General features: G+C 44.0%; 1 long non-coding RNA gene across 1 annotated transcript; it reads left to right on the top strand.

The window, feature by feature from the left end:
* Positions 1-439: 439 nt before the first annotated feature.
* LOC311263428 lies at positions 440-9,183 on the top strand. The gene is made up of 2 exons (XR_014623346.1): positions 440-1,521; positions 8,875-9,183. It is a non-coding gene; the product is annotated as an uncharacterized lncRNA (long non-coding RNA).
* The last annotated feature ends 6,865 nt before the right edge of the window (positions 9,184-16,048 follow it).

Genomic DNA, 16,048 nt, shown 5'->3' with positions numbered 1-16,048 from the left:
AACACAGAAGAAGTCATTCATTACTCCCTGTACAAATACTAACATTAAAAGCTGTTTCTGTACTTGGATATGTGCAGCCTTACAAGTACAAACAAAGTCAAACAGCACTGAAGGTGCACTAAATAGTTGGAGTAACTATTAAAAGTTAATAATTAAAATACAAATAATGTATTAATACAAACTCAGAAGTAGTTATTTGATATATTTCCATTTAAAAAAGCGGTTCTCGAGGGTAATAAGGTCCCCAGAACACTGTTCGACGCTAGAAATGTAGCTACTCAGAACAAGAACAAACTTCTAACATAAACAAAGTGAAACAGTAAGTTTATTCAGTTTATGTAGTCATCAAAATCAATTAATGAAGATTTTCGTCTTACGATTTCTTCCTCAAAACTACATAGTGCACCTTTAAAGTTGTGCGGATGTAGTGGTGTGATGTTGTTGCGCCATATTATGAACAAGGCAGTGAGGCGCAGACTTTTATTTTGAAGGCCAATGTTTTTGCTGTCATGGTTTTTCATTATTCCATGAAGTAGTGTTAATATGTCATGAAATTGTGCAATTGTAAATGTTATAATAATGTTGTGAGTTTATAGGTCAAGGAAAAGGTCGTAGATTAATAGCGGAAGTAAAGTTTGTATTTTATTTTGTAAATCTGTACTTACCGCGCTACGTAGTGTTTTACTTCCTCTTTGATCGGTGACTTTTTCCCGAAAAGGTACGCAGTTCTGTTGTGCTCCGTGTTTTCGTAGTTTTTGGTTGTAAAAGTGAAGCTAAGTTAGATAAAAAGTCTTGCAAAGCTGGTGTAGTTATGATGTTAAGTTGTAGAACTGTTGTGTTAGTTCTTTTCATGCATAAACTTGTTAACTAGTGGAGAAGTCGTCGTCTGTGTGTGTTGCAGGGCTGCTAAAGTAGCATGTCATGCTAGAGTGTGTTGTTGAGATTTGGTGTATCAGGAGATATGTAGTGACTTTTCTCATGGTGTTACAGAGCACAGAGAGCATGTATGAGAAACCCTGTGGACATCTGTGAATGTTTCTTCTCCATAATGCAGGTATGTGAGTTTATGCATGTTAATATTATTTTTATTTATTTTTGATTGAAACTTTTTGTTGACTAAATGTGCACTGCATTTATGTTTGTTTATGCTATGATGTATAACTCTCTTTGATCGGTGACTTTTTCCCGAAAAGAGCACAGAGAGCATGTATGAGAAACCCTGTGGACATCTGTGAATGTTTCTTCTCCATAATGCAGATGCAAAAAGCGTATCCTGGAATAAAGTATGCTGAGACCGTTCAGGAGTGTGTCTTTGTCCATCACAATAACACAACGCAGAATTAGACCCACTACAAACTGGTGCCGTGACCCGTCGACTGGTCAGCTGGAGCTGACCACCTTGGTTGCTGCAGTACGAGAGACCAGGATCCAGTGACTCATCGATTGACGAGCGGGAACCGTCCAGCACAGTTGCTGTAGTGCTGATCACTAAATCGGTGTCCTGGTATCGTCGGCTGGCTGGTAAGAGTGAGACACTTCTTTATGCTAACTCCTCGACCGGTGGACAGGAGATATCTTTTGGCCGTGGCAGTACTACAGAGTTCTCATCCTGGTTCCAGCTGGTTCAAGAGACTTTATTCTTCGCAGTGAGTTGAAGAGAGTGACTATTCGCTCAGCGTGCATTGAAGACATATGGGTGCTCATACAGGAGAGTTTCTCTAGGACAATTTTTTTTATTTTTCTGACCTGTACTGTTATTTTCACTGTGTTTTTGGGGGTACGGTGATAATATGGAGACGTTTAAGATACACGGAGTGGGGGCTGCTAGTGATACAACTTTGAGTGCGGGAAGGGGTAGGGGTGTTCTGATGTATACTCCCCTGTCAAAGTCTACACCTAGCAGTCAGTCTGTGTTGCAACCAGGTCGTTTTGCGGTGGGGGGAGACAGAGATGTGGGGTTAGGAGATGATGTGGTCAGGCCCCTACCATTCACTCCAGGAATATCACCTGTACGTCCCTCTCCCCAGAACGTGATCGATTCTGGCATCGGATCACCTTCCAACCAGCTTGCTGATTTGGTGAGGTCGATTGGAGCTGAAATTGGAGAATCTATCAAGGCTAGTTTACAGCAAAAGGGGTCTCCTCACCAAACACCTTCTGTCAGCTCTGACCGACCTCAGCATGTCTCTCATTTTGATCAGTGTGCCACCACCGTCATTGACGCTTCAAAGTTGAACTTAGTACTGCGTTCTGAAGTCAATGTTCCACCTTATTTTAGAGGGGATGGCTCTGATAAGTACTCTATCTCTGAGTGGGAGGAGTTAATGCGGAGTTACTCCCTAAAACAGGGTTACAGTGGGATTGAATACATTGAAGAGGTCATGAACAGACTTTTGGGCAAGGCTAGGGATGTCACCAAGGTATGGTTGCGCAGCAATCCTAATGTCACAGATGTCAATGTTGTCTATAGTGTACTTAGGCGCCATTTTGGTGACGTTGTACACTCCGACCTACCTTTGGCTGACTTTTACGCAGTACAACCTTTAACTGGGGAAAGCACCTTGGATTACTGGATTAGGCTCAATAAAGCAGCTGAAATGACAGAACAGTGCCTAGTCAGTAAAGGTGAGCCTGCTACGGATTTGAGTCGTCATGCAGTCATCATGTTTGTTCGCAACTGCCCTGATAAGGAGCTTGCTCTGATCTTTAAAACAAAGCCACCACGCGATTGGTCCGCACAGGAAGTTCAGGAACACATTGATAACCAGAGAAATGTGCAGGTGTTTTGTGGGAGCCAAATATCAGTGCAGAAAGAGATGGCAGTCAGGCATTGTCAGGAGGGGATAGACAGTGATACTCAGGTGGGTCAGTCCTCCACATCTAGTTTTAAGGTCACACCAGACAACCTTTCCTCTAGTGATGAAAAGTGTACAGTAGACAGAGTGCTGAGTTTGTTGGAGAAGACATTGTCTAGTACTGCTCAACTGACACGCAGTCTACCTCAGAGCAAAGTACGTCAGAACATTCGAGACTGTAAAGTCTGTGGCAGTTCAGACCACAGCACCTCTGCTCACTGTAGGATGTACAAACTGTGTTTCAGATGTTACTCACCAGGCCATATTGGAGCTAACTGTAGTCAGTCAGCTTCTACTCAGTCTCCGGACCAGTCTCGGGTCCCTCACACCCCGGGAAACTAAGTAGCTCCTCTTTGGCGGAGGGCAATGTGGAGCTAATTGGTTTTCCCTCCTGTGAAGATGATATTCAGTCTGTGTTTTCTGCTGCTTGTGAATCAGCTCCGCCGGACAAAACAGTGATTTTTCAGAATACAGTGAGAACAGGTAAAAGTGACAGTTTGTTTTTCACTACTGTAGTAGCGGGGGACAAAGTCGACATTAATGGGATGCTGGATAGTGGGTCCATGGCCACATCTCTGCGCGCAGACCTGGTACCTCAGTTGAGGGAGGCGGGAGTTGTGAATGGCGATTTAGTATCTCCTACAGACATTATTCTCATTGGGTGTGGTGGGAAACAGACAAAGCCAGTGGGAATTTGTGAAATGAAACTGAAACTGTTTGACTCTGACTATCTTGTCCCGGTTTTGATCGTAGACGGACAAGTAGATGAGCTGGTCGTGGGCACTAACCTGCTCAAACCAATCATCAAGAGGTTCAAGCTTAACGAGGCCTATTGGCGTGTTTTAGGCAGACCTGATTCATCGCAGCGGCAAGAGGCTACTGGATTCATTCGTTTTTTAGCCAATTTGGAAAGATGGAGGGGGGAGGAGATTCCGGACAAAGTGGGGACAGTTAGGCTAAGGAAAGCAGTAACACTGGAGCCGATGAGTGAACATGTTGTGTGGGGCCGTCTTCCTCCAGGGACTGAACTTTCGGTTGGTAGTACTGTAGTTGTGGAGCCAAGCTCATCACGTTGCATGCCCCGAAACATACTAGTCGGCAGGGTAGCGACACCTTTGTGGGGTGATGGGTGGGTTCCTGTAAAAATAATCAACCCAACTGATTCCAAAATCACATTGCGAAGAAATGCGAAAGTGGCTGATGTCTTCCCGTGCATTGCGTTGGAGGATTTTGAGGAGGGCACCGAGCGGGCAGTTCATCAAATGGGGGGGAAGGTAATCAGTGGCAGTAGTCATGGCAGTTTGACAGCACAGAGCTCTGTAAGGCACAGTGGGGTGAGTGGGAGCCCTAAGCTCACGGATTTGGGTCTTCAGGAGTTGCCGGTGGAGGATTGCGAGGTTTCTCCAGTCTGGAAAGAGAAATTGACAGATTTGATTGTGAAGTACGAAAGCGTGTTTTCCAGACACAGTTTGGATTGTGGGGAGGCTACTGGTTTTTGTCATCGTATTCGGCTGGCCGATGACCGCCCTTTTCGATTACCTTACCGCAGGCTCTCACCAGTTCACTACCAGAGGTTGAGAGAGACACTAGACGAGATGGAGGAGCAGGACATAATCAGGAAGTCTACTAGTGAGTATGCTTCACCTCTGGTTTTGTGCTGGAAGAAAAACGGTGACCTTAGACTGTGCACAGATTTTCGCTGGCTGAATGCCCGAACGGTCAAAGACGCACATCCTCTGCCTCATCAGGCAGACGTTCTGGCGGCGATGGGAGGCAACGCCTTTTTCAGTACGCTGGATTTGACGTCGGGTTATTATAACGTGCCTCTCCACGAAGACGACAAGAAATACACGGCGTTTTCATCACCATTGGGGCTACATGAGTACAATCGCATGCCCCAGGGTCTTTGCAATAGCCCAGCGACTTTTATGAGGATGATGCTGACGATTTTTGGTGATCAGAACTTTCTGTCTCTGCTTTGTTATCTTGACGATGTGTTGGTTTTTGGCAGAACAGAAAATGAAAGCTTAGAGCGGCTAGAATTAGTTTTCCAGCGTTTGAAAGAACATAATCTGAAGCTCTCGCCAGCTAAGTGCAAGCTTTTGCGAAGATCTGTCAAGTTTTTGGGGCATGTGGTTTCTCAGGAGGGGATAGCCACTGATCCTGACAAGGTACAAGCGATAGTGAGGTTGAGTGAGGCAGATATCATGGAGAGTGATGGGGTCACACCCTCAGCTGACAAGATTCGTTCGTTCCTCGGCATGGTAGTGTATTACCAACATTTCATTGAAAACTGTTCTGTGATCGCTAAGCCACTCTTCCAACTTACCTCAGGGCACAAACAGCCACGTGGCGCTTGTGGTAAAAAGCGGCTGAAAGTTGTACGCAGACTCGCTCCTATTGACTGGACCACAGAGTGTAGACAAGCTTTTCAGGCGTTGAAGCAGGCTCTTGTTGACCAAGTTTTGCTAGCCCATCCTGATTTTGCTAAACCGTTCATTCTGTCTGTTGATGCGTCCACCAGTGGATTAGGGGCCGTACTTTCACAGGTTCAGGATGGCCATGATATCGCTCGGCCTGTTGCGTTCGCCAGTAAGTCACTGAACCATGCTCAGTCTAAGTACCCAGCTCATAGACTTGAGTTCTTTGCTATGAAGTGGGCCATTCATGACAAGTTTAGTCACTGGCTGCAGGGGCAGAAATTTACTGTGTGGACGGATAATAATCCTCTCAAATACATTTTGACTAAACCAAGACTGGATGCATGTGAGCATAGGTGGGTGTCTAAGCTGGCCCCGTTCGATTTCGACATTCAGTACATTCCCGGACCCAAGAACATTGTGGCTGACGCTCTGAGTAGAGAACCTTTTGTGAGAGGTACGGTAATGCACCGGTTGACGAGAACTCCCTATCATGTGTTGCTGGAGGAGGCAAGTGGCGTTTCTTTGCCTTATGTACAGGACATGTTTCGTCTCTCCTGTGAGCAGCCAGAGGTGGGGAGGCAGACTCCGCCTATCTCAAGTCCCTCTGAAGCCGGTGGGGGTGGGATTTGTAGTGGCGGTAAAATATCGAGGGAGGAAGTGTCTGCTGTGTTAGATGTGCATCGTCACTGGGAGGATGGTGGTTCAGTAAGAGCAGTCAGTCATGTTCAGCAGTTGCAGCAGGTGGCATCGATGGGTCAGAGACCGCTGCCTGTTTTCACTCACGAGGAACTGCATAATATGCAATCTCAGGACCCTGTTTTGAGTAGAGTGCGTTTTTTTGTAGATAGAGGCCACCGGCCATCTCGCAGGGAGAGAGTTCATGAATCTGGGGAGACTAACAGAACACTGAAGCAGTGGGGAAAGCTCATAATCCGGCTGGGTGTTCTTTATCGCGTTTCCAAACATCCTGTGAGCAAAAAGAACATTTTCCAGTATGTTGTTCCACGTGCTTTGAGGAGTCAAGTGCTTAAGGGTGTGCATGATGAGGCTGGCCACCAGGGGCAGCAACGCACTTTATGGCTCGCCAGGCAACGTTTCTACTGGGATACAATGTCCAATGATGTCAAGTTGTATGTCACTCAGTGTAAGAGGTGTGTGTTGAGCAAGGCTCCAGAACCAGAAGCCAGAGCTCCACTCGTGTCCATCGTCACTACTGCACCACTGGAGTTAGTATGTGTTGATTTCTGGTCAGCAGAGGATGGTAACAACAAGTCAGTTGATGTTTTAGTAGTTACTGATCATTTCACCAGGCTAGCCTGTGCCTATCCCTGCTCAAACCAGACTGCTAAGACAGTTGCTCGTGTGCTGTGGAATAACTTCTTTTCTGTTTATGGATTTCCTGCGCGTCTTCATTCAGATCAAGGAGCTAATTTTGAGAGTGCACTAATAGCCGAGCTTCTACAGTTGGCAGGTGTTGCAAAGTCCCACACTACACCATACCACCCTATGGGTAATGGGCAGGCTGAGCGTTTTAACCGCACTTTGGGCTCCATGATCAGAGCTTTACCACCGCGTTCAAAAGCAAAATGGCCCCAGATGTTGAACACACTGACTTTTACATATAACTGCACCGTTCATGAAACCACAGGGTTCCCACCTTTTTTTCTGATGTTTGGCCGCACTCCTCGATTGCCTGTCGATGTGATGTTCGAGAGTGTTCTGTTGGATGGAGAGACTGTTGATGTTGACAAGTATGTTCAGTCTTTGGGGAAAGATCTAAGGGAGGCTGCAACACTTGCTCAGACACGTATTAGCAAACAACAAGCCAAGCAAGCCGACGTTTATAACAGAAAGATGAAAGGCTTTTCTGTAGAGGAGGGTGACAGGGTCCTTTTGGCAAACAAAGGGGAAAGGGGGAAGAAGAAATTGGCGGATCGATGGGAGAGTGCAGTGTATGTGGTTGTAAGTAAGAACAACGAGCTTCACACATATAGCATTCAGCATCCTGTTACAGGTCGGATTAGGACAGTCCACAGGAACCTGATCATGCCTGTTAATTTTCTGCCGTTGCCTTCATGGGGGGAGTCTGACCAGGAAGCGGATTTTAGTAGTGACCTGAGTCAAGATACTGTAGACACGTTGGATCAGATGGAGCAGAGTGATACTCGGACTGCGCGCTGGGTATCTGACCTCTCTGAGTCTAGAGGTGAGGACGAAACCGATCAACCTGTTTTTTTGGAAAGGTCTGGTGTTCGCAGAGACTTAGAGGAGGGACCGCAGGTTGATGTAGAGAATGTCAGCAGATTTTCTTCATGTGGAACAGAGGTTGAGAAAAGTGCTGAGCCACAAGCTCATGTGGACATAGAGTCGGTTGAACCGAGCTCTGGCAGTTGTCAGCTGTCTGATCAGTCTGTTGACACCCACAGTGTTGGGTCTGCTATTAGTGACTCTATACACTTAGACAGGATTTCATGCGGGGACTCGGTAGCGGGAAGTCAGTCACAGGCCATGGCCACTGACCAGAGGGGGGTGGTCGTGGGTCTCTCAAGGGGGAGAATTAGCACCAGGCTAGGTAGGTTGGTTAGGCCGGTGAATAGGCTTATTCAGACTATGACCACACAAAGGATTAAGATGGTTACTTAAAGCGTAGCTTCTATCTGGAGGTAGCTATATAGTTTTGTATGGTATATATGTATTTTGTGTGGCGCTGTGCAGGACAATTTTTTGATGTGCCACAGTTGTTTTTTTGTGTTGGGTGTACTTTATTGGTACTATATGTTCCATAGCCCTGAAATGTGTATATGGCATATTTTCCTGGGGTTAAACGTGTGATTGATCACCTCACGTTTGCCTTAATCCTTAGTTGGATAGTTTTTCATAACTGGTTGGGCTGGTTTATGTTTTGTAGTAAGGGAACTATATAGTTACACCTGTAGACACTATATATGAAGTTTCATTTGTTTTGTTGTGCCATCCGCTTCGTCAATGTGAGTCGTGTTCATTATATGGCGCAAAACAGTGGGGGTGAATGTAGTGGTGTGATGTTGTTGCGCCATATTATGAACAAGGCAGTGAGGCGCAGACTTTTATTTTGAAGGCCAATGTTTTTGCTGTCATGGTTTTTCATTATTCCATGAAGTAGTGTTAATATGTCATGAAATTGTGCAATTGTAAATGTTATAATAATGTTGTGAGTTTATAGGTCAAGGAAAAGGTCGTAGATTAATAGCGGAAGTAAAGTTTGTATTTTATTTTGTAAATCTGTACTTACCGCGCTACGTAGTGTTTTACTTCCTCTTTGATCGGTGACTTTTTCCCGAAAAGGTACGCAGTTCTGTTGTGCTCCGTGTTTTCGTAGTTTTTGGTTGTAAAAGTGAAGCTAAGTTAGATAAAAAGTCTTGCAAAGCTGGTGTAGTTATGATGTTAAGTTGTAGAACTGTTGTGTTAGTTCTTTTCATGCATAAACTTGTTAACTAGTGGAGAAGTCGTCGTCTGTGTGTGTTGCAGGGCTGCTAAAGTAGCATGTCATGCTAGAGTGTGTTGTTGAGATTTGGTGTATCAGGAGATATGTAGTGACTTTTCTCATGGTGTTACAGAGCACAGAGAGCATGTATGAGAAACCCTGTGGACATCTGTGAATGTTTCTTCTCCATAATGCAGGTATGTGAGTTTATGCATGTTAATATTATTTTTATTTATTTTTGATTGAAACTTTTTGTTGACTAAATGTGCACTGCATTTATGTTTGTTTATGCTATGATGTATAACTCTCTTTGATCGGTGACTTTTTCCCGAAAAGAGCACAGAGAGCATGTATGAGAAACCCTGTGGACATCTGTGAATGTTTCTTCTCCATAATGCAGATGCAAAAAGCGTATCCTGGAATAAAGTATGCTGAGACCGTTCAGGAGTGTGTCTTTGTCCATCACAATAACACAACGCAGAATTAGACCCACTACACGGAGTTAATTTTAAACTAATCGGACACAAAGGAAGGGAGGTGAGCCAGCCTGGGTAAAGCCCAGGAGAGACAGGCAACATAATAGAGAAACCTTGTGTCTGTCCCTCCCTCTGTCCGTCCACCCTTCTCTCTGTCTGCTTGTTTGTGTGAATAAGCTGAATAAGCAGGATTTCCAACACAGAGAGCAGGAAGGCCCTTCCAACAACACGCACACGCCGTGACCACAGGAAATCAAGGTCAGTGTGACAATTGTGTGCGCGAGTGTGTGTGTGTGTGTGTGTCGGAGAGAGACAGAGGAGGTTCTGTACGTAAATGACCCCCCGGTGCATCATAATCTCTCCCATTTTATCCTTGGCGGACTGGGGTACAACAAAGTGTGCTTGTTTAAATTTCTCGCATTGGAATAAAGAGACCTCAGTCGTCAGACAGTACAGCGCTCTTTGTGTTAATTATAACAACCCTTAAAAAACCACATGTACTGTACGCGAGCAGATGTTCTCTTGTTTTCTTTATCAGCGTGTGTGTTCATGTGCTCGTGGCACAGAGGCATAGTTAAAGATGTTAATCCTTTAAAAGCATCTGAAACACCGTGCTGGGTTAGTAAAGCACTAATGGTAGTGTAGTTTGGTTAACCTATTTTGCACTGTTGTTCTATCCGCCATACAGGAGAAGGCTTGAAGAAATTAAAATGATTAATGACCTTTCTTACATATTTTGATGAGGTGTGTTCTCACATTATCCTAAATGATGCAAGCAATGTTCAAACCCAAGATTAATTCTATTCAAGTTAACAGTTTATTTAATTTGGCTTCCTGCTACTATAACTTCCAGGGAAACGGCAGTTGATGCGTCAGAGTGAGGAAGTGAGTATGCAAGCGTGACAAAACATAACGTGAAAAAAAGGGGAACATTTCTGCCGAAGTCACTTCCGATAACATTTAATTGGCAATTGTGGTGTTTAACAAGAAAAGAAAACAACTCCCGTGATCCTACGCCACTATGACACCATCACACGTCGTCTTTTGTTTTCATTGCTTTGATTGAGACCCCTCGCGGCAAAAATTACATACTGCGTGTTTAATTATGGATGGTATGAGAAACATAATGTGTGTTTGGAACATAAAAGCATGAACAACAAATTCTAGTAGGGCTGGAAACATGAAAATAACCATAATGTGTTAAAAACGTGTGATTTTTACCTCACATAAAGCGTTTAATGACTCAATTCACTAAATTCAACCCGTGTAAAAACATAGAAAATTAGATTTGTGTTGTGCCAGACAATGTTTGAGGCTGTAGATTATGGTGCTTTTGCACTGGACCGTATTATTTTGTGAGATGTTTTCATCTCCCAACCCCCACTCCCAAAATCCACTCTTTGTAATGTTATCAGACGGGGGTTAGAAAACAAAAGGTTGAGGTTGACTGCAGATGGGGCAGCCTTGGTTTGTGCATGCCAAGGCTTCGATACACAATACACACCCTCTCCTGTAGGTCAGCTGGCACACACAACTACACTGACATTCACACTTATATGTAGACACACACGCAATCACATTATTAATCAACCACTCAACTCCATCCTTTTACCCATTTGCAGCCCTCCGCCCCTCCCAAGGCTTTGCCCCAAGACTCATCGCCAAGGTAACCGCCAGCTCTCAGCTGCTCTCAGACATCCAGGCAAGGTGAGTGAACACACTCACACACACACAGTAATACACAAAGAATGTCCGTCCTTTCCTATGGATCACGTCTTGCTGTACAAAGTCCCCCTAATCACTCATAAACAGATAACTTATGGAACAAATTCCTCCTCAATGACACGTTGACACATTGACACACAACTGCGTGAGCCCAATCATTCCCTCCCACGCAGAGCAACTCTTCTTTTCTTTACAAATATGTTCCTCTCCACATAAAAATCAAAGTTGTTTTTCCCCAAGCAGACGACAGCTCCAGCCAGAACCTTTTTTTTTTTCTCTTTTCCATGATCAAATTTGTACCCAACAGCTCCAGCGTGGAAGAGGTGGAGAAGGGAGTGGAGAGAAAAGAGGAGGAAGCTCCTGTTGTTTTCCGTACCTGATAACCCTCCATCCTCTGTCTCCCTACCGTCCGACCTGTCAGACGCTGTTTCCTGGAATTCAGAATCCTGAGGGCAGCGTGTGGAACGGGAACACAAAGGGATGCCGTCAGTCACTGTAAGGTCATCACTGAATAACAAACACATTAATCTGACGAGCATGACCTGCCCACACATCAATATGTACAAACATGCCTGCGTGAGGTTGAATGAAGTGTAATAATGGGCAATCAAAAGGTGAATCCAAGATCAATGGCTAATTTAAGACAAAAAAACCCCCAAATAAAATCACATTTGGAGACAAAAGACATGGAAGGGAGTCGTGGCCCTTCAGCTTACTTTGTTTCTCATGAGAAGTATCAAAGAAGTTTCAAAACCTACTTTTACAGCCCAATCTAGAAACAAAATGATGTCACGCATCATTGCAATGAATATTTGCAAGCTGTACAGCTCTTGCATTTTAAAAACAATATATTGTACTTACACTTCAACTTTATTGTCATTTGTTCTATTTAGTGTTTGTGTTTCTTGACTTTTGCAGTACCTACTTTTCCCCCAAAATCTTTTGCTCCTTGTTAAGCACCGAAATACCAAAGCAAATTCCTTGAAAAGGGAAAAAACTGGTCAACAGATCTGTTTCTGATTAACATTAAAACATGTCTCAAAGGGGCCAAATTCAAGAATCTTTGTTGAAAACGTTCAACAAATAACTCAAATTATCAACAGAATGTGAAGAAATAGCCGTTTTGACATTATGATGTATTGTGTTGCAGAGATATCTACTGAAGTTAGCATGCTAACCAGCTAGCCCCGGCCTGTCCTGGTCCAAACCCCCTGTGCAAGTGGTGTAAACACTAACACTCCCCTGGTCCCTGAGCTCCGAGTGCGAACCGCTAGCTGCACGGTTAACTGAGCTCATGAGCTAACAGCGGCTACAATCAGCAGCAGTTAGCGGTTACTCTTGTAACCTATACCAGCTATACCGCCCCCTATTTGTTTTGCGTATGAATTTGTCAGGTGGCTCATTCTTACATATTGCACACATTAAATAAACACCAAGGAACTGGACTTCTGGGCTCATCACCCTTTTATTTACAGTTAAATCTCTGTATGCAACAAAACCCACTGTCAGATATCAGAACATGTGTAAACAGAGCTCAGACATTGTAGCTGACAGTGATTGCCTTATAGGGGAATGTTCACTCTTTGCTCTCTGTCCTCTTGCTCAAACCAACCCCTCCATTTGCTTAATAACAGTAATCTTTAACTTCTGTGTGTGGCTCTGTATGTGAGAGAGAGAGAGAGCGTACAGAAGAATTTGTATCGAGTGTTCATCGTTAAACATTGTTTGACGAACCATAAATCATTGTTCCTGTGTGCGTGTTTGTGTGCGTCCTGTGCTGAGTGACAGAAGTTTGTGCTCTTGATAAAGGAAGTCTCCATAAACATGTCCGCCTTTAAAGGAGGGGTCAGAGATAAATGCTACAGCCGTATTATCACACACTGATACGGACACACACACACACACACACACACACAGATAGGTCTTAGTGTTCAGGAGATCAAAGCTAAATCTGCTGCGCTGGATACAAAGACACTGATGATTAAGTCCGAGGAATTACACACAGTGGAGTGACACCCTGGACTGACATAAATACTCATAAATTACCTTCTGTTAGTCATGCTCACACACTCACACTCATATCTCTTACTGGACATACTATACTGTGCTTTTTTACAGCATTATGCCTCTCATTAAAAGCCATTGTTTCTACAGTCAGTCCCTTGAGCTCTACAACAGAAGGGACATAAATTTGCGCCTCGAGGGCACGAATCACTCAGGCTATGGGGCTGTGATTTGTGAGAGGTCAGCTGATAAGGAGGTGGAATGCTACAAGGGTTAATGCACATGCTCACATCACGCCTACATCCAGTGGGATCAATCAGGCTATTTTTTGACCCCATTGACATGAGTACTGTTCAATAAGGAAGCAACCCCGGTGTTACACATGTCCAATATTTTGCCTTGCTAAAATAAACATTGCGAAACCTCTTTCCTGTGTCAGAATAGAAATTGCGAAACATATTGCCGAAAACACTGTTTTGTAACTCATTCTGCCACGGCACGATAATGGCTATGTTGGGGGAGGGCACGGTTCAATACATTCACTAGCCTTATGTCATAACCCCGGGAGGTGTCCATCACAAACATGTCTTGTGTTGTTGGCCAATGAGCGGCCATGCTGTAGTTTTACTGGGAGGCTGGTACAATTTAGTAAAGAGGGGCTTTTATATAAAATGTTGAGTAATGGTTACAGATGGCGCAGTGTTTTCATCAGTCAGTGCGTTTAAAATTCTCATAGCTCGTTTCTGACTGCCACAATAAATCAACCATGTGTTCAATACTTTCACGGCACATTTCTTAACTTAAAACCGTACAGAAACTGACAATCCCCCGGCCTAAAACAATCAAACCCAACAGATGTCTAAACATCTGCTGATGAGACGTCTCCCTTTGGATCAAGTAATCAACAGTGTAAATTCCTGGATTCCTATTAAAACCCGCCCCTCCCCCCCGTCTCAGTCTTCTAGAGTTTCCACTGCTGATCAGCATTATTGATCCGAGCCTGAGGACACGGCTTACATAATGGGCCCACCTCCTCTTGGAATGAGGAGGAAAATCTTACGCACACAGTCTGCGTCGGCCAGTTACTGTCAGACTAAAGAGGAACAACCCCCCAACACAAAGAGACATGTAGGAGCACACACACGCAGCCACACGTGTGTGTTCAGAGAGATCAGCAGACACAGATCATGTTGAACAGGAGCTCAGACACATTTCACTGACATCCTATCTACAGACACCGAGCCCTCTGACCACAGTGTGTGTGTGTGTGTGTCTGTGTGTGTGTGTGTCAGAGCTTTACATCTCATTGATAAGATGATTTTGTAGTCTGATGAGAAATGAATTAATCAAATCCCTACAGTCTACTTACACCACACACTCAGTGTATGATTAACTTCATTTGGTTATGCAGCCCCCTTGTGGTGATATAACAGTACTTTATTTTTAAAGATATGTTTGTTTATTGTTATGCACAAAAATGGCAAGTTACTTGCAGGAGCTGAGAGGTTTACTCCATATGTATTTGCATCCTGTTAAAAATAGTTTTATTTTGAAAGGCTGTATTGATTAGTATTTTAATAGATCAGATTGAGAGCAGTGGCTCTAAGTAAGTGTAATCATTGTGCAGAATAATCAGTGATTTGTTTGATATTCTCACTGCATATTATTATTGATGTATTAACATGTATTGTTGATGTTGTAGTTGGTCAAAATGGGGCTAATTTTAATCACTCCATATGCTGCTGGGTAGTGTAAACTGTATTAATACATCATATGTTATATAACATGTGTCATAAGTTTAATCCGGTAATGGATGAGTTTTCTGCTTGAATGTATCATTATGATGTAAATGTTGATTGCATGATGTAATAGATGTAGAATAATGAAACCATGAGTGTTTACATTGGTTCCCTATGAACCCCACTTTAACTATACAGTTTTGTCTGCCACCACAAAATGACCAGGAAAAGGACGATTAATTGGTGCTCCAGTCAGGTTGGTGAACTTGTACCAATTCTGTCTTCTTTCACATTTCTGTTTTAGACTTAATGATTGAATAAACTCACATTTAGTCTTTACCCTAACCCCTGACCCTGACCCTGGATAACAGCGCGCCAACTATAATACCATTTGGAAACAGGAAAAGGAAAGTTTTCATTATATGTATCACTATTTTGATCTGAAATGTGGCGGGGGTACAAGTATAAAGTATCACAGCATTAAAAAAATGTGTACTCACTAGAAATACTGTACTTGAGTAAATGTACTCAGTTACCTTCCACTTACTGACCCCAGCATTCTCACCTTAGGCTTTCTGATAATAATGGAGGGTCTGGGGATCTGGGGATATTTCAGCTCCAGCTCCGGACTACAGTCCAACTCCAGCTCATCCTCCTCTGAGCTTTGAGAAGGGCTACGGCAGGGTGGAGGTGACTCAAAGCACGGGTCCTCATCTGCGTCCTGCAGGTGGCAGATCGAGTTCGAGTTGGTACCGTTTACTTTTCTGGTTCTGGTGGAGTGTGTGGAGATACAGCTGACAGCCCTCTGAGCCTGTTCGTGCTGCTGCTCCCGGAGACTGACTGGCAGGCCTTCTGGCTGGGATGTAACCGGGTCTGCTGCAGGTAGCCCGTGGCTACTTCTGCTTCGTCTGGAGCTGTTTGGCTCCTGGTCAGGTGCTGGATCAGTGTTAACATCAGACGGATAACCAAAACAGTGACCCAGAGAGGAGCAAGGCAGTCCATGCATGCTGGGGGATTCAGAAATGACCAAAAGAGACAGTAAAATATTTGCTCTGGCATTAAGTGGATCTGGGGTTTCCCTGTGTGTGGGGAAACACCAGGCAGTTAACCTGGAGGAGCTTCTTGTGCATCATCAAACTTTAGAGTAGAGTATGAACTATTACTAGTAAGGAATATATGTCATTTCCTTTAATAGAAACATCTCTTTATCCAGGGAAGACATTCAGTTTGATCCATACCAACAAATATCCTCAAAAGCTGTCCTCATTATCAGCACGTCTTCTTCTTCATGTCATCAGTTGTCGACTTGTCCAGCAGCAGCAGCAGCAGCAGCAGTTGTATCAATGGATCATCAGTTTATCCC

The sequence above is a fragment of the Pagrus pagrus genome (genome assembly GCF_965226575.1).
Source record: "Pagrus pagrus genome assembly, chromosome: 10".
NCBI classification, from domain to species: Eukaryota; Metazoa; Chordata; class Actinopteri; order Spariformes; family Sparidae; genus Pagrus; species Pagrus pagrus.
This window is presented reverse-complemented; position numbering and strand designations above follow the sequence as displayed.